The sequence below is a fragment of the Siniperca chuatsi genome, linkage group LG3 (assembly GCF_020085105.1).
Source record: "Siniperca chuatsi isolate FFG_IHB_CAS linkage group LG3, ASM2008510v1, whole genome shotgun sequence".
Classification (NCBI taxonomy): Eukaryota; Metazoa; Chordata; class Actinopteri; order Centrarchiformes; family Sinipercidae; genus Siniperca; species Siniperca chuatsi.
Window position 1 is genome coordinate 30392422 of NC_058044.1, and position 19003 is coordinate 30411424.

At 39.6% G+C, this 19003-nt stretch overlaps 1 protein-coding gene across 2 annotated transcripts in view; it reads left to right on the plus strand.

The window, feature by feature from the left end:
• sorcs3 (sortilin related VPS10 domain containing receptor 3) overlaps positions 1–19003 on the plus strand; it is a 244175-nt gene that overhangs the window by 152135 nt on the left and 73037 nt on the right. The window lies entirely within an intron of this gene.

Sequence of the window (19003 nt, forward strand, 5' to 3'; positions counted from 1 at the left end):
GCCCTTTGGTAAACACCCTGTGTCTTCTGAAGGTGTTTAGAATCCACCGGCTGAAGGAGGAGCCTTTGATATTTCAGTATCCATCGTAACCTTTACATGTCGCTTACATGCTCAGTACTCTTCTGGAGCTGTGCGGTCCTGTCAGTCCACTTTCAGCTCTTCATGGAAGAGAAAAATAGCTGCCAGGTGTAGGGGATTGAGAAAAGAGGCTGAAGGTTAGGGGGCTGTTGGCAGGTATGTGTGTGTGAGGTGTGTGAGAGGAGTGTGGGGGTGATAGAAAGTTAGAGATGAAGGAACAGAGGGAAGGAAATGAACCAATAAATGAGAGCAAATGAAGATTGATGGATCATGCATGAATTCTTATTAAGTAACTAATTTCTATCTGTTATAGAGGCTTCACTGACATCCTCCATTGGCCCAACAACAGATGAATAGATATCAGTTGATCTGTTTGTTGGCCTGTTTATCAGTTTTCAAACAGGCCTGCGGCGTATTCCCTCATCGTCTGCCCCGCTGACGCTGCAGCCGAGCCAAACCCTGATATGACACTCTAGGTTAAAATTTCTTAGAATCAAACCAGTTCCCTTTATCACATCGACAGAGGTAAGGGAAAACACTTGCAAAACGGTTTGCATATTTATGTTCTGTGTATCATTCAGTCCTCTCGTCTCTGTGGCGGATAGCAGCAGAATAGATGCAGGGTCTTCTCTTCTCTGAGGGATGTTTTTGGGCTACACGTAATTATGAAATTTATTTTAGTCACTGTCATCCCACGAGTGAGCCTGTCAGCGTGTGGAAACACAGGGCAGCAAGGGTGCACAAAACATAATTTACCAAACCTTAACAGGAAAGCTCTTGTCACTTCTGTAAGCCAGCTCAGCATGGTAGAAGATACATTGAATTAAAATAAGTGCTTTAATTTTGAATCCATGTGTGTTCTTAGTGCCATTGAAAGCTACTAAGACATAATTGGTTTACTTTCATTCGCAGCTTGGGAGAGTCACTGAAACACTGGATTTATTCTGACCAAAGCAAATAAGAGCAAAACAATCTCAACTCAAAATCAAGTTCTTTGCTTGTTGCTTGTTATTTGAGCTTTCCGTAGAAGTTTTCATGATTCTGAGCACTTCGAGGACATTGGCTTAAAAGGCTGGCAATTCATTCTTGACCTTGGTCGAAAGCTCCAGATCAGGTGAGTAAGTGAACCACGAGTTGTTGAGAAGTCCAGCTAAAGGAAATATATGGCCAAGCCTCACCCCCTAGAATTCCCCACAGAACTTATATACAATTGAGGACAATAATTAAACAATGATAATGGACACAAAAGAATGAGAATTTGAAAATAACTCTGTTTGAAACTCTGACAGCAAACGGCAGCCCACACTGAACCGCAGCATTCTGCTAACGGTTTCTGTATCTGTGTGGAGCAGGGCATCCTGTCTAAGCGTTGAGCAAGTGGTTGAACTATGGGCCTCTCGCTGTGCAAAACAGCCTGTACAAAAGTCTCCAGGTTGTAACCGACATCGTCTTTTTCACCTAAGCGCTTTATACATGTTTAAAAATAGCGATGGCGATGTCTTGTAACAGCTTAAGCAATTTTTTTTTGCTTGTGACTTTAGTTTTTACCATATATGGAAGATACCTTGAGCTTTTCCTGGTCTCCACCAGTATAAAAAGGAGACACAGAAAGGCATAGTGCTCTTTCTTGGTGAACTGTGAGAGACTCTTTTTCTTTTTGATTTTCTTTTGTTCTTGGATGACTACTTGAGAGGTAGAGAGGGCAGTTTTTGTTACCAGTTAATACAGCATTATTAGAAGCCGTTTGCTTTTTTTGCATAAAAGATTTTGATAATCCATATCAGATTTGTTAAGCTTTAAATAAAAACAGATTGTACACTCTACAATAAAAATACAGTTCCTGGTGGACTCTTCTCCGAAGGCCGACTGTGACAGCCTCACATCTAAAGGTAGGATGCTCCTTGGGATAGTTTGAAAACTTTTATTGTAATTGTAATTATTTGATGCTAAATTGTCAATTTGCTGTTGAACAGCTAAATACTAAAATTGAACCCTCTCACTACCTGATGTATGATTGAACACTTATAATTCAAAGATATGATTTGTTGCTAAAAGGGTTGAATAATATTTAACTTTTTGCTATGAATTGTATTTGATTCCTTGCTAAAGATATTGGATTGAACGTGATTGGATGCTGAAGGCATTGAGTTGTATTTGATCTGTTGCTAGAGCTACTGAATTGAATTTGATTGGTTGCTAAATGTATTGAATTGTAGTTGATTTGTTGCTATTATGTGAACTGAGGATTTGGTTATAAGAGGCTCGATGCTGCCTCGTTAAACCAGGCAATGCTCTTGCGCACAGTCTCGAGTCTCCCTCAGGCAGACTGTCTCAGGCTATCTGAGGTACAACCAGATTCTCCAACAAACTGCAACCCATACACTCGGTCGATATCTGGCCTGTCTCTGACAGACATTTTGGGCTTGAAAGAAGTGATACAACCAAGCCGCCTATCGTCAGTTAACTTAGGTCTCTTAAGCAGGCTCTAACATAATGTTCAACAGCATATGTAGAGTTTAGAGAACTGTCTGATACCGAGGTCATAGGGCATCAGTCAGCCACCTTAAGGTAATCTATCCTTGCTTGGAGGGGGTATCGGCTAGGAACCACAACAGATAATGTTTTGTCAACTGCGGTTTTCATGGTAAAAAATTAGATGTCAACCTACCCCCCTAACCCTAACCCTAATTCTAGCTTTGAAAAAACACATTCTGGGATGTTCTGCACTCTATTATTATTATTACTCTATATGGACCGTCAGCAAGTGAAGAGGCTTTTGTTCCCTGAGTCTATCCTTCAGACACTCCTTCTCTGTGCCAATCTCAAGGGACCAAGAGTCACCAGGGCAACATTGTCAGTTTTTCTGTTGTAAATCCACCCCAGGTAACATAACAGCAATTGTTTCTGTTTATTTAAGTTGATTATGCAATATGAATTATTCATCGTGTTCCAAATGCCTAACGTTCCCCGTTCATTCAGTTTTAGCAGCTGTAAAAATTTTGCTGATGTTTGTGTAGCCCTTGCCAGAGATCCAACTAACTGACTGAAGTTTCTTCTGGTCTACTTGCAGGCATAATGCGAAAATAAAAACAATCATTAGATTGTTGTTTCAGGAGGTATTTTCTTTTTATACCTCCTGTTTTAGTGTTGCTACAGTTAATTTGGGGTTGTTTGACTTGTTTGAACACAATCAAACAAAAGCCACTCATTTTTAATAACCTTGAGTAAATTTTTATTTTTTTTCCAGGTTCCCTCAGGGTGTGACCTGAGCTGACCTTTGTTTATTACCACCCCAAGACTTGTATATGGGGACATTAGTAATTTACTAATTGGAGTGTGAAATTATAGGGCAGCTTCCATTATAAAATGCCATTGCACAAATATGGAGGAGAGGATCAAAGACTTATGGTTTAAAAGTGCTGCGTTACCAGAAAAAAAAAACTGTGCAATTTCAACCTCCTCCCATGCCCATATAGTCTCAACCCCATTTCCCTTTTCCTTTCACAGTCCCCTTAATGATCGTAACAGGCCTTGGAGCCCATAAATCTGAACAGTAGGGAAACTAAGTGTCTCATCATTATGCAGCCTCCACCTATCCGCTCAAAAAGCATCCATGTAAGGCCCCCAGGACAGCAGCGGCACTTGTTTAAATCCAATCTCATTTCAGTGAGCTCTTCATCACTTTTTTCCCCTTCTGCACCTAATGACGTTCCCATGCCATATTGTTGTCTTATGTGTAATGGGGATGAGCTCAATTACTTTTCTGCTTGACTAATGGTGATGACTGAGTTAAGTTGACTGAGTAATTTACAGTTGAGGTAATGTTGTTGCTGGCACTTGTTCCCTGAAGAAATTATCAAGTTTTCTAGGAGACTTCTGTTGGACAGCTATCACCTTGGCAGGATTAGGGTTCAAGTGTACATCTGTTCATGTCTGTGAATAGATAAAATCACAAAGCAATCCATTCATGTTATATGACAACATTGACCTAGTCACAACTCAGTTCCTTAACAATGTGTTATTTAACGCACCTAAAATGCGCCTTGCTTTTCTTGCTGCTTACTGTATGTTCCTTCATATACAGCACAAGGTGAACTAGAACTGTAAGAGCCCTTGTTGCTGGAAACCACACATCTGGAATGAATCAGAATCAGAAAAACTTTATTGTCCATCACAAGGCGATGGGAACTTGTCTTTGAAGAGGCTCACACAGGTACACATAGAATAAAAACATATACAGTATTAAGCATAAATATATACATGAATAGAGGCAAGGACAAATGTTACAATTGTTCATTTTAAGACCAGAATCTGGACATCACATAGGTGGATACATTTAGTGTTTTTCCACTGATTCTTTAGCCTGTTTCCAGACCTCTAAATTGCCGCCATCATCTCAGATTTGTTCATGGATTCATATACTGTAGTTGGTCTGGTGTTGTGCCCATTGGCCACTGTTTTCCATGCAAACTGCAACATAAATTAGCAAAGCAAACAGTTTTTTATGCTTATCCATAAGCACATAATTTCGTGTTCACTTAGGATTTCAGGGGTTGCCTTGTGACGCAACCATCCATTGTGTAGTCATGTCTTTACCTGAGACTGTCCACCTGAGATGGCTGACAGCATCAGTCGTTGAGGCAAGTGCCCCAAATGACACATGTTTATATTCAAATGACAAAGCCCTGTGGTGGCTGTAGTAATTATGATGGGAGCAAGGGAGGAAGTCATGTTGAAGAGTTTGGGGTGGATGGATTAGTCAACAAAACATTGGGAAACTGCTGTTCGTTTGCCGTTTCCAACCAACAGTGAACATTATTTTTGTTTAACCGCCACTAAAGCACATTATCAACTCAGGCTGGTCCTACATTATTATCAAATGCTGTGGCCCTGTCTTGTAGAGGCTCACGTTAATTTGTAGTCACAAAATGTGTGGAAAGTGTACACTGTTAGTTAATGTTTTTTCACAGATAAAAACAGCGTTCATTGTTAAAGTCAATCTGAAAATGTTTAATTTTGTTGAGCTGATGACTGGGGCAGATATGAAGTGAGTCAAAGAGTCACTCAGTTTCCATAGCAACGAGCACACCAGAGTCCGGTAACTGAGCCTCTTGTGAATGGCACGGTTTGAGACTATTATCAAAAGACCAGACTGAGTATGTTAGTTGATTGTTAGCTTATTCTTGTTATCATATCAAAACATTTCTATCATAATTATGTCATTTCAGTATGTATGATAATAGAGACCATTTAATTACATTTTTTAAGGGCGATGAACACAAAAACACAATGTGATCCTCTATTACTGTCATATCACACATTAAATAATTTAATAATACTGCTACCCTGCTGCTTATATAGTGACATTTGAATCCAATTTAATATATGTTGAACTTAACACATTTACAATTTACTGATGTATATTCAGCCAGTATTTGGCTTTATTATTTATTTTGGTGAAGCATCTGAGGGAGTAAAGCAAAAGAAAAACTACATTCTCTTTAGTGTCACAGAGTCATCTTAAACTGAGAGAAGGAAAAGAATATGTAGAGACAGAGACACTTGAGAATGAAACAGTTCTACCTTTGAAAAGTGGACAGAGAATTGAACTAATGTTCCAGGGGCAAATTATTTGTTACAATAGAACATTTTTTTTATTGTAGCAATCAGCAGAGTGTGCCTGGGAAATGGGAAAATTCTCTGTTGAGGAAAATGGGCAAGTTACTTTAGCTGCTAAGGTTGTGACTGGAAGAGGCTCGGGATGACTAAAACACACTACACTGCTGCCTGTAATTGGCATTCTTTTCCATCCTTGGTCTCTTACACATTCAATTCAATTCAGTTTTATTTATATAGCGCCCTTTCATAACAGAAGTTTTCTCATTGCACTTTTCCTATAGAGCAAGTCTAGACTGTACTCTTTACAAATGCTGTCGCCAAATGCTTGCTCATGTTGGGATTTGTTGGGTCTCTGTAAATAATATTATAAAGAGTACGGTCTAGACCTGCTCTATAGGAAGAGTGCAATGAGATAACTTCTGTTATGAATTGGCGCTATATAAATAAAATAAATTGAATTAGCAGCTGCTGTCAAACGCTCCGTGTCCACCCTAAGAAACACATATTCATTAAAGATTTAATTTCATTGAAAAGTACCTCATGTCAAACGCACCTCAAGGAAAGGTCTCGCCCACTCAACATGGCTAACTACTTGTTTTCTGTCCTGTGTCCTGCATCTCCGGTCTCCTGCATATCCTCCCTCAACCCCCTCTCTCACACACAAACATACTTCCATGTTATTGTCTTTAGTTTAAGCATCGAATAACATTGAGTCTTGTATTTGTGTTGATCTGTACAGTGTTTGTTGAATTGAATGTTAAAGGTAGGGTAGGTAATGTATTTCAGAAGCATTTTTTGTTATATTTGTTAAAATTCACTTTACATCCCCGCAGCGATCAATAAATCAAATGCTCTTGAAATTAAAAAAAAAAAATCCGGTAAGCTGTAATAAGGCCAGCCAATCATTTCATTCAGCCCGAATGAAATGGTTGGCTGGCCTACCTGCCTGCCTACGTACCTACCAACCTACCTGCGTGCACTCTGCTCGTGAACTCATTGTGCATGGAAATGTGTTTTGGGGGAGTGGCTTTGGTGGGACTGAGGCCTGAGGGAAGGGGGTGGGATTTTTTCAGTTTGGGTACTTTCAAAATCTAGCTGTCTCCAACGCTACCTATCCTAGCTTTAAGCATTGTGCTGAAGAAACCATTTGTAAGAGACAAAAAATAGAGAGGATTATATATTTACGCAAATTAAATCTATATTACTACTACTACAACAACTACTTCTTCTAATATCATTACATATTTTTATGAATGTTGCTTTGTTATTATATATCATATTCCGTTACTTCACTTGTAAAGTGTATCAGTAACATTGTATAGGTAAACTTGTTTCAACAATGAATTGTATGTATTAACCCGTCACTATATTCTGGTTAAATAAAATTTCTGCGAGAAAACATTTGTGCAATGTCAATAATCATTTTAACAATACAATATGAATATCATATATAATAATAGGTCTAAGGATAATAATGACTTTAATGAGTACAAGATTGAACCCTAATTGAATTATTATAGACTACTTTATATGATAAACTGTGTGTACCATTGCAAGAATGCAGACTGAGTAGCAAAGTATGGGATAGTTTTATTTCCACAGCTTGGGAAATTATGCAAACTGGACTGAATAATAACACGCACACAAAATGAGATCAGTTTACTTGATGCATGTCAAGTATGAAGGCATACAGAACATACTATTCATGTTTTTCTATAATTTGTATATTTGGTCTCACACCTATGTACATGGAAATTGATGGTCTGCCTTGTAAGCCTGTTTGGGCTAGGCATCTGTTGATGCAAGATAACCCCACCCCTCTAGGTGTGATGTCTCTTGTAGGTTTAATCTTTGGGTTAAGACAAAGATTAGGTTAATAAACTCATTTTTCGGTTATGGTTTTGCTATCTTATCCAAAAAGTGACGATACGACCCAGTGCGAGCCGACGAGAACACGCATCAGGCACATCAACACTCTCTGTGACGCAAGACGTAAGGCACCTCCCCGGGGTGAATTGCCAATTTTTTAGGGAGTTCTACAACTAAAATAATGTGCCTGCTCATTTGTTTACCAGATAAAGTAGGAATATTTTCCACTCTGTGCTCCCATGGAAAGCCGATAGCCCACCTGAAATGCGAAAGCAACTGGCAAAACCAACTCTCAGAGTGAGCCGCACAGTCCCTTCAGTCCTTCAACATGCAAACATTGTTTGACTTAATCTACCCTAATGATGCAAATTTATGCTGTTAATTATTTCTAGCTAAATTGTATCCTGGCTAAACGTTTCCAGAAATGCAATGGGGACATCAGACTCAATCAAATATTCTTTCATTCTTTTTCATTTGCATCCACTCCATAAAAATAATTTGCATTTTCCATTTTGTTACATTCCTAATATGGGTGATATTGTTGTCTGTGGCTATAGATTCCGGTATTGAAGAGTCCTCTTTACATAAGCTCTTTTTATTCAAACCTTATTTAATAGGAAGCAGTGAGTCTACATCCCTGAGTGCTTTCCTTTCAAGATCTTTCTCTGTCAGTGTAATCCTCAGATGACACCTTTTTGCCTGCTAAATATGATTCTTCATTTAAACCTCTGAAATGGACATATACAAAATGGATGTTATAACATCATACAAAGTAAACCAGTTGCTGATGAAAAAAGCTATTTTTGTCACAGCGTGATTATAGGATTATAAGAGTGGTTTCAAGCAGGGCCACATTAAACTTACATTATACTTAAGCTGTAGACCTCTATTTCTATGTTACAGTCTACTGTAGCAAAGATATCACTGGCTACGAGGTGGCTTATTTTCTTTTTTCTCTCTTGTCTTTAATAATCCCTTCTTCAGTCAAAAGTCTGATTGACATCTGAGCTGGCAGGAGCACAGATGTGTGTGTGAGTGTAACCAACTTGCTGGTAACTGTAGCTTATTAACTAAGGACAGACAGCTTTTTATTAGTACCGGTATTGAAGAGTTAAGACTGCGCTAGTTAGCAGCTAAACAGATCAATGTTGACATTAGCAAGTATGTTTTAAAGCTGTTCATTGTGCCACAGTTGACTAGCGAATTAGCTATATTGCCTGCAAATTGCCATTAGCTGTGCACTTTTCCCCTGATGGATGTTTGTTTGGTTGCTTGTTCAGCAAGCTAAGGTGCAACACAAGACATGTCAATGCTTGTAGGAGGGAAAGGAGACATTAGCTACTTCACTATACAAATACTGTAAGTTAAATTTATATATATATATATATATATATATATATATATATATATATATATATATATATATATATGATTGGCTATGTGCTAAGAATTCTGTCTAAGTAGACAGAGAAACACAGTGTTCTGACTCGTATATGTGATGCCATCATAAAACCAAAAAATATATAACATAAATGTCAAAAGAGAGCACAGGGCATGCCATTTATGGAGCAGATCTTTATGCTGTTACAGAAAAAAAAAATGCATATTCAATTACAGTTGAATAAAAATTGTCTCGTAAAAAATAGTGTGGTAGTGGCAGTTCCTAATTATTTTCACAAACCAAAACATTACCTACAAACCTTATCACAGTGGCTGCGTTCAGAATCGCATACTAACATACTATTCATATGACGTCAAATTGAGTATGCAGTGCGTTCCAAGCGCTAAAATCCACATCCAGCTAATTTGTGGATTTTCTGTACGTGAGAAATTCTAGGATGTATAGTAGATTAGCAAGAATTTCTGAGTATACGCCGTGAGTTTACTGTACATACTCAACCGCTGGTAATGGCATACTTAAAGGGACAGTTCACCCCAAAATCAAAAATATGGATTTTCCTCTTAGTGCTATTTATTCATCTAGATTGTTTTGGTGTGAGTTGCTGAGAGGTATCGGCCGTAGAGATGTCTGGCTTTTTGGAATATAATGCCATGATGATAACGAATATAGTGCCATCCAGTTCCATTATATCCAAGAGAAGGCAGACATCTCTACGGCCGGTATCTCCAATCTCCACCTCTATCTCCTCGGCAACTCACACCAAAACAATCTAGATGGATAAAGAGCACCACGAGGAAAGGTAAAAAAATATGTATTTTTGATTTTGGGGTGAATTCAGTAGGTAGCATGTAGTACATAGTGATTGAGTATGTAGTAGGCAGTAGACTACGTTAGTATGCGATTTTGAACCCAGCCAGTGTGTCTATTTGAACAGATCCCCTTCCAGCCCTTTCTTGCTCCTGTCTGAAAGGTGGTGTTGGGCTCGAGCCAGAAAGGCTGCTTAGCTGCTGCAGTGCCTTTCTCAACTCAATGACTCTCCAGATGGCAGGTATCTTTAGTGCTCAGCTCCCTTGTCCTGAGCTGCGACAGCTCTGCCGCGCTCCATCGGGCTGCGGCGGGCCCACCCTCCCAGGGCACTTTTAATGGACTTTAATTTGAAACACATGATCAGGACAATACAGACAGTGCACTTGGTATCACAATGGAGATAATAGGGCTCCTTTTCATGCATATGGGCTTAGCAATTCACAGCATAATTATTGTGGAGAAAAATGATTGCCTTGGGGCCCAGGCTGAAGTGAGCTACTTTATATTATGTATAGATTGTGAGGCACTGGTTTATGTTACGTACATGTCGACCTATGCAGTACATGGCAGCCTAGAATTAAAAGCACTGTGGGAATTTTCCATGAACCCCCAAAACAACCAATATGATAGTTATACGATAGATATAGGTGGCTGGTTTTTCTAAGCACATGCTGTTACTGTGATGGGCCAGGTGAACAGAATGAAGAACTGAAGTACACGTCTCACTGTCATCTGAGACTACATACCCTACATGTGTGATTGCCAGGCAGGTGTGCTGCCTGCTATAATTTGTTATGTACAGTAGCTATGAGGCAACATGACAGCATAACAAGGAATCACTGACGGAACCCAGAAGAGGTGGTGCAGTACGAAAGTGAGCAAAAATCCGGAGGGAATGCATTTGTTAGACTTGACTGGGCACACATTAGTGTTTGACACTGATAATCATACGGGATAATATTTTAATTTGTTGAGCATGCTACTGGCAACAAGTGGTTGAAAACCCAACCGAGTTCATGTTGCAATATGCTTTTTAATTTGTGAAATATCTTTTAGATATATAGCCATGTAGAAAAATGCTTTTCAAGTCCTGTTTTTGGAGAGATTTGTTCTTGACTCAGAAATAAGCACATTTAGCGCATTTAGGCTGTGTTAATAAGAACTGTAGACAGGCACACAAGATGAAAAATATGGCTCTGGATGTTTTCCTGCATTGATAATTTGTGATTAGCCGTAGAAATTGCATTATGCACCATAACGGCCTTTGTTACATCAATGTGCAGTGTCAGTTTAATAGCATGACACTATGAGGTCAATAAGTGTTATAAGCATAATAATCCCATTGATGAGCTGTCATTTCATATAAAAAATGTAATCTTTCAAAGGGGCATTAATGTATGCTATCAGAGTAAATTATGGTACCTATTTATGTAAAATAGATCATGTCTGACATAACAAAATTATGAAAGGTGAGGTGTAAACGGCGCTTGAAAGTTCATTCTTGATCTTGAAAAAGTATTTTTCATACTAACACAGGAGAGATACGGTTGAAAGCCCTGGAAAAAGCTAATAAGTGGACCTTGAGTTTAGATCCCACCCATCAAACATTGCCAATGACATTTGTTGGAACACACAACTGAGCGAGAGGGACAGCTCTTGGAAAACGAACCCTGGGTGTTTGTGCTGGTGAGAATTTTTGCCATGGTGCTACTTTCTGATTATTTTAATATGGCTTCTGATTAGGGCTGCAACTAACAATTATTTTAATTGTCGATTAATCTGCTGGTTATTTTCCTGATTAAATCATGAATTGTTTTGTCTATAACAAAAAAAAATGCCAGGAGTCCAAGGTGATATAGACACAGATGTAACAAAGAAAACTAGCAAGTCCTCACATGGAACAAGAGAATGTCTGGAGTTTTTGCTCAAAAATTGACTGAAAGATGAATCCATTGTTAAACTAGTCAATTCATTTGTTGTCGATTGACTAATAAATTAGCCGAGTAATTGTTTCAGTTCTGGTTGTTTTAGAATGCCGATCTGAAAAGAACAATGGCCCCTTTGGGTTAACTGACTTCTTGAAGGTACTGATTTTTTCTGTAGAGATACAGTGGCAAGCAATCCAGACGGTTCATTTGCATAGGCCTTTCCTATACCTCCCTCAACAGGATCATCCCTACTGCTGTGTACTTTGCAGGCTCCATAAATTGTGGGGTATAAAACCAGTCCTCCTCTCCCCTCCCATATGGGATATGCCAAGGCGATACCAACAGAAGCCGTTTGATTTAGAGCACTGTACATAGATGCATCAAGAATTTATAGGAGACTTAATTAAGAGTTATAAAAGTGACTTATAGTAATTGTGTGGGACACAGGGGCCTATAATGCGGCAGTTATCATATCCATAACTCCAAAGTCTTCGTTCTTTTTTTCAGAACTCCCTAGTCTTCATTCCTTTTATGTGTTGGTAGAGATGTTTGTGCTTTGATGTTAATGCACAAAGCTTTTCTGGGTGGCAGAATGTTGCCGCTGCAATGCTGCAGAAGGAACTCTGCAAACGAAAAAAGGCAGAAAACCTATGCTTTGCTTTCTGTTACTGCAGTGTGTCATAGAAAAGACGTTATTCAAGTTTACACACATTATCCCAACATCAGGGCAAAAGCCATGACGAAATAGGAGCCATATGTTGAAGCAAAGAGAGATTGTAGAAAATGTCTCAGTAAGAAAAAGTTCTCTTGAGTGTATTCACCTCCTTTTTCTTGCCTGTTTTCGTTTTTCAATCACATGGCTAATCAAAATGTCCTGTTGACTCAATATGCAAACTGTAAATGAGGCCAGAGGGCTGCAACATTATTGGGATCCTGGGAAACAACAAAAAGGTTGAGGGTTCGGAACTCTAATGCTGGTAGGAGTGGTCTTCCAGTATAATGTATACCTCTAAATACATTACCAAATACATTTCGGTCAAATTCCTTCCTCGCTTCCTGGCTGTCTCTCACTAGACCACTCATGTAGTCCATACATACATGTCTTTTAAACATTAAAGGTTGGTTCACTTTTTTTGATAATCAGACTGAATTGTCCTTCCGTTTGTCCTCATAATTCAGTCAGACTTCCTGTTCATGTTAACCAGTTTCTTGTCGGGACTGGAGGTTATTTTGATTCCTTTTGCCTTAACCAATTAGTTGTGAGGTATATGTCATTTTCAGTCGACACAGCAGCTGTGTTAGGAATCAATAAAAGCAGTTGACTTAACTTCAGTTTATTGTGACCAATTTAAGGGTGGCTATTCGTCAATCTTATCCAAACTTATTGCCATTTTTGTGGCAATTGTTCTGTCACTGTTTGTATGGATGTAGCTATTTTTCTGACTCTGGCACAGAGAGATGACGCCCCCATTCTTAAACCAGCCTACAAAGCTCTGATTGGCTTTGTTGTTTTCCAACCAGGGAAACAGGCGCCAGGAAGCACAACAAAACAATCAAAGATGTGGACAGTGATTCAGAAGTCTGGAATCAGGCAATGGTTCATCCAAATTACAAAAAAAACCCAACAACAATAAGAAAGATAAGGCATTTTCTCACTTATATCAAGTGGTATCTAGCCATGCAGATAGTTTTGGTTTGTGCACAGTTTTCATTATACTTTCCAACAAAGTAATAGTCCTGTGAAAACTGCTGATAGTGAGGTATATGGATTATCTAGAGTAACAGGTACATTGTTTATGGAAAGAGATATTGCTGTTGAATTTTTTTCAATGTAATTTTTAAATGTTTCTGTTGCTATAGGAAACTACAAAAACTATCGGAGACGCAGGAACACGATCCCTAAGGTTTTTATCCACTTTTACATCCCACTGCCTCAAGCAAAATCCATGTCTTGTTTTCATTGCAGAACATTGGAACAGACAGGTGGTCAATGAAGAACATTGTTGTGGGCAGGAGTGATCAGAATCTTGGTGGGAGTAGCGTGGTGCATCTGGTAATGGTTGGACATCCAGCGGGAACGGGGGTTTGTGGGGTCAAAAAACAGTCCCGCCGCATTGGTTTCCTGTCACTAATTGGTTGCACAGGTCCACCACCTTTTATCATCTGCTGTGAGAATACTGGTTCGTCTTTCTGTCTCTGTCTCACTTCATCCATTCTTTTTCACTGCAGTCTTTTTCACAGCTCACCGTGAGAGTCAAGGGAAACCATGAATATAATCTCGGCCACTTCTGTCTGTGACAGTCGGTACATTTGGTAGATGGTGCGGTAGCCTCACAGCTAACAAGTAGCTTGTGGTAGTTTGCAGCAGAAAACTAGCAGCAGGATCAGCTGTTCTGTTATGTGTGGGAGAGCAGTGTGGGCCTTCCTGGAACATTGAAAACCTTTGTCATTCTGTCCACAGGGGACATGAATCGGCACCACCGCTAAGAATCCTTTTTTCTAATTGATTTCAAGGGTAGGAAGCCACTGTAGAGCAGTCATTTATTTTTTATTCTGATTCATATTTCATCTTGAGCAAAAGTGCACTTACACCAGGCTTTAAATACTTGGATAGCAACAGCAAATGCAATAATGTTCTTTTCTCCCAAGCATTTCCTGCACACCTTTTGAAAAGAGAAAAAAAAAAAGTCATGTAAAGGCTTCGTGAAATTAATCTTTTAATGGTTGGCGTATAAGCTCTCCTGTGAGAGACCAGAGTTTGAATCAATTCATTTCTCATTTAGGTTCCATCTGTGTTTGATTTACCTCACTTCCTCGTGTAGATTTGTTTCCTGCAAAGCACAAGTTAAGGCTACAAGAAGAAAAACAAATGTAGACCTATACATAAACCTTAAGATTTATTCCCTATACATATATGCTGAAATCCAATATCCCAGTGTAACTCCTAAGCTAAGCGTAGTGAAACAAAACCTTTTTATTATGCCTGTACGCCTGCAGCATACTTTAAATTGTTTGATGGCTAAATGTGATAAAACCAGCGCTACCAGGAATGAATTTCTTGTGAGCCATAGCCTTCAAAGACCTTAACTCTCATCTAAAGCACAGAGTGAGGCATTCTTTTTGGCTTTAACACACCTTATTTGTAAACAGTGTGTCATTAACATGAATTATCCCTGAGATGAGGAAGCTTACTCACTCTGCGGGATGGCCTTTTCGATCCTTGGATGTTTTTTGTTTTGGCAGTGTATTTTGAATGTATCATTCATTATTCTACCAGCTGTGTAAGAAATATTATTCACATGTAGTATGTCATATACAACTGCAAATATTCTTCATTCATTCATCATTTTGGCACCTGATTTTAATTTAGTTTTAGTCACTCAGTGTCTTTCTTGGTCTCTTGGCATTACTGCAGCTACATGGTTCTCCACTTTATTCAGAAGCTGTCACTCACTTGTTCACTGTTAACAAAATACTGCCAGCTGTCAGATTTTAGCTTGAGACAAGCAGCTAAACCATCCGATTAACAGTAGCACAGTAGTACTCCTATACCGAAATTCTGGTTGAAGATTTACGGTTGACAGCCTACATTAATTCTGCACTCGTTCCTACTGATAGCATATAAACCCAAAAAGTAACCAACTGAAAGTAACAGTGATAGTGATAATATAACATGCACGTTAGCTTACCTTTTCACAGTAGAAATGTTTTCATGGTTTGTCCCCGCTCTTTTGTTGTAACATTCATTTCTGTGTGAATGTCTTATTTTCAGTGGGATTGTGGATGAATCTGTTACTTTTTTTTTACTTCCAAGAATGGTGGAAGAAGAGTGATGAACGTCAGCTAACATTACTCAAACGTACAATACAACTGAAATGCAAGATGCTGTATAGTGCAACATGTCGAGCAGCTAAATCTTTTTTAATCCATATTTTTAAGGGGGCCTTTTAAGGCCTTTTTTAGAGCGAGATGACAGGAAATGAGGGAGAGAAAGATGCAACTAAGGTCCCCAGCCAGACAAGAGCGAAGGATGTTGCGGCTGTCTTAACCCTAAGCTACCAGGGCGCCCCAGCTAAATCAATTGGTTCATCTGTCAACTCTTCCTTCTTTCACATGACATTTTAGTTTGTAGCTGTTGACAAAAAATGTAATACATTTCCGCATATTGTACATTTTCAGGTTTAATTTATCAAATTGCAATTTCAAGGTTACTTTTTATTTATTTTTTGTCTCGTTTTTATTGTGGAAAAAAGGTTGTTAGTTAATATTTTTTGTCATACTTTCCATTAACAAAATGAACACTGGTTTTGTTACCTTACACAAATCTGGCTTGGACTTTACAAACTACGAAGAACTCCACATACTGCATTTCACGGGACCTTCAGCTGAATGTCCAACATTACCTGCGACCTCATGCTCAAGTCAGAGCAACCCAAATGTTTTTTAAAACCACCATCAGCATGTATAGATGAGCTTAACTAACATGCCCTCTGCAATTCCTCAATCACCATTTGAGCTCCCGTCCTCCGTCGGCTCCCTAGGCTGTCACCGACTCCATCGGTGGCGAGGCAGCTGGCTGGCCGCACTTTTGATTTATCGAAGTGAGTGGGAAACTATGCAGCTTACTTGGTGACAGCTCAGAAGCTTTAAAATTTAAGATGTCATTGAACTGATGAATGGAGAGAGGAGTGGCTGTGCCTGCCCGCTGGCATCATATGTCACTGTCCAAAGTGATGAGGGACCCTGCCTGCCGCCCTGTTACACCGACCCAAAGGCTCCCTTTCTTTACTGAGGGTGGAAGAATCAGAAATACAATTTTCTGTAGAATAGATGCCTATGGGTACTATATGTTAGAGTCTCTTCAACTTATAATAATAACAATAAAGATTCAGACAAATATTTGCTCTCAGCTAACACTAGAGCCATGCTTTAACCACACAGGACACTGAGATAGATGCTTTGGTCTCCTGCCATTGCTTATCATTGTCAAGCACTCCAAACACATGGCCTTCAAGTGCTGATTATATGATGGAATCATCATATGATAGAGTTTGACTTCCATATGTGAAATCTAAAGAATCACGCAAATTTCAAATTAGAAGCAGATTATTGCTACAATCTGCCTATGTATGGAACTCTTGCTATACATGTATTGAGAACACTGGTTATGCAATTTTTTAATTGCATTACCAGGGACTACAGATGTAAATTAGCTTGTAGCTAACTCTGGTACAGCTAAAAAGCTGTGCACTGTCCCTGTCAAATAAACAAATAAATAAAATAAATGGAAAACACACCTGCTGACATAGATAGATTCTCCCTTGTGAAGCTGACAAATGCAGTGGGTGACAAATGTGTATACTTTTATCTGAGTAAATGTCAGATTTGCTGTGATAAAAGGCAACAAGTAGGAACATTAGCATAAATCTCAAATGGGGCCACCGACTCATTGCACTGCAAGGAAATAACTGCACAGACACAGCAAGGTATAAAGGGAGCTGTTTCTACAACATCAATCAATACAGTGTTTATTAATTGTTTGCCCGAACACCAGAAAATGTAATTAGTACTTTGAAACTGGGCCACTGGTTACATACTGTACAAAGTCATGCAGTGCACAATTTGTAAATCAGGAGGTCCCAGAACACAGAGAGGGCGCTGTTCGGTGGTTCAGGGGGAGAGAAAAGTCATGGAACGCATCAAAAATTATGCCTGAATGTGCCTGAAGCACATCGAATAACGCCTAGGTGCAAGTTGTTAAAACTATCATAAACAAAGTATTATTTATTTACATTTATTAACCAGAGCAGCAGGGGGACGCACATAAAAACAGCTGTTTACGGTGTCTCTCTCTCTCTCTCATTGTCTGTCCCTTCACTTCCCTGTCATTTCCCGAAAGTTCTATTTACAACCATGAAAAGCAACCAGGTGACATGTTCTGTCTGTCTGTCTGTCTATCGATCCTGCACTCTGTTTCAGTCCTATGGACAGCGCCGTACCTACTCAGGGACCCTGTAATCTATTTAGCCAGTCATTTCACCATTTCACAGCCCAAATGCCCACCTGCTTAGCTGTGGCGCTTACAGTAATCATATGCCAAAATATTTAGACACCAAAAAGCATTAAACCACTTGCCAGCATGCCGTGCTATTATTGCCACCCTGTCGACGAACTACTGGTTTGAAGAAATTCAACAAATTTAATTGTGTTTTTGACATTTTACCAGTTTCCTCCATGTTGCTGAGGGTATCCTAATTCAAATCAATATAAACAATACAAAATAAATTAAAATACAAACAACATAAAACGTGCACATTTTCACTTTTTTCTCATGATTTCTTATTTATCTGTGGACGTGTGCGACTGTGCGCAGCTGCTTGACACTTCTCATTTAGTTTTCTCAGTGCTTCATCTGTATGCCATTGAGCGTACACTTTCGCAGGTTGAGTTGCGAACAGCCGGTTTATTCTTCTGGCTTCATTATCTCTCGTGTACCTCTTTAGGCGGCTGGCCAAGGCTTGGAGCCTTTGTTTGGCAGTTTCGAGTGCTTCAGGTATGGGCATCTGGTTGTACCTCTTGGGTACTTTTTTTTCTCGTTGCACCTCTCTCGGCCTCTGTCAGTTGGCTCACTTCTCTCCGTGCCTCCTTGATTTTAGCCCCCAGCCTTCGTTTCCATGGAGGGCACTGTTTCTCATGGCTCCCATGGTTGCTCTTATAGCCAAGCATCGCGAGGATCACTGCTGAAGTGTATATCAGCTCATTGGTTTCGGTGATGGTTGTGGTAGGGATCGCACTCAATGCTGCATTCACATCTTCTAGGAGATTTTCTGATGGTACTTAACTTAGCCGTTGTAATTGTAATTGTTGCCTTGCATTCATTCTCACCATGATCTTATCTTTCAGGTCAGTCGCTGCCTCGTTCAGCGTGATTTCTCTTGGGGCTTCGTACCCAATCTCTGGTTGGGGAGCTGCTGGTTGCTCCCCTCTGACCTGTTGTCCTGGCTCCCCCTTGCCGTAGCATTTGCGTTGTATCTCGTCAATCTCAAGTTGTGATAGCAGTTGCCGCTTGTGGATGTTGGAACACTGAGCTACTAGTTGCTTTGCTGTAAGCCTTGATTGTGGGTTTCGAAGTAACCATTCATCCCACATCCTTTGCATGTAACCCCTCTGACTAGGGCTACTGGAGTAGTAGCATTCCAACAGAGCCTTGTTATCGCATCTCACCCATCTCCGTCTTGTTCCAGTTGCCCATTTTTCATCACGGCGCTCTGGTTCCCCAGCACCTGACGCAGACCTTGTT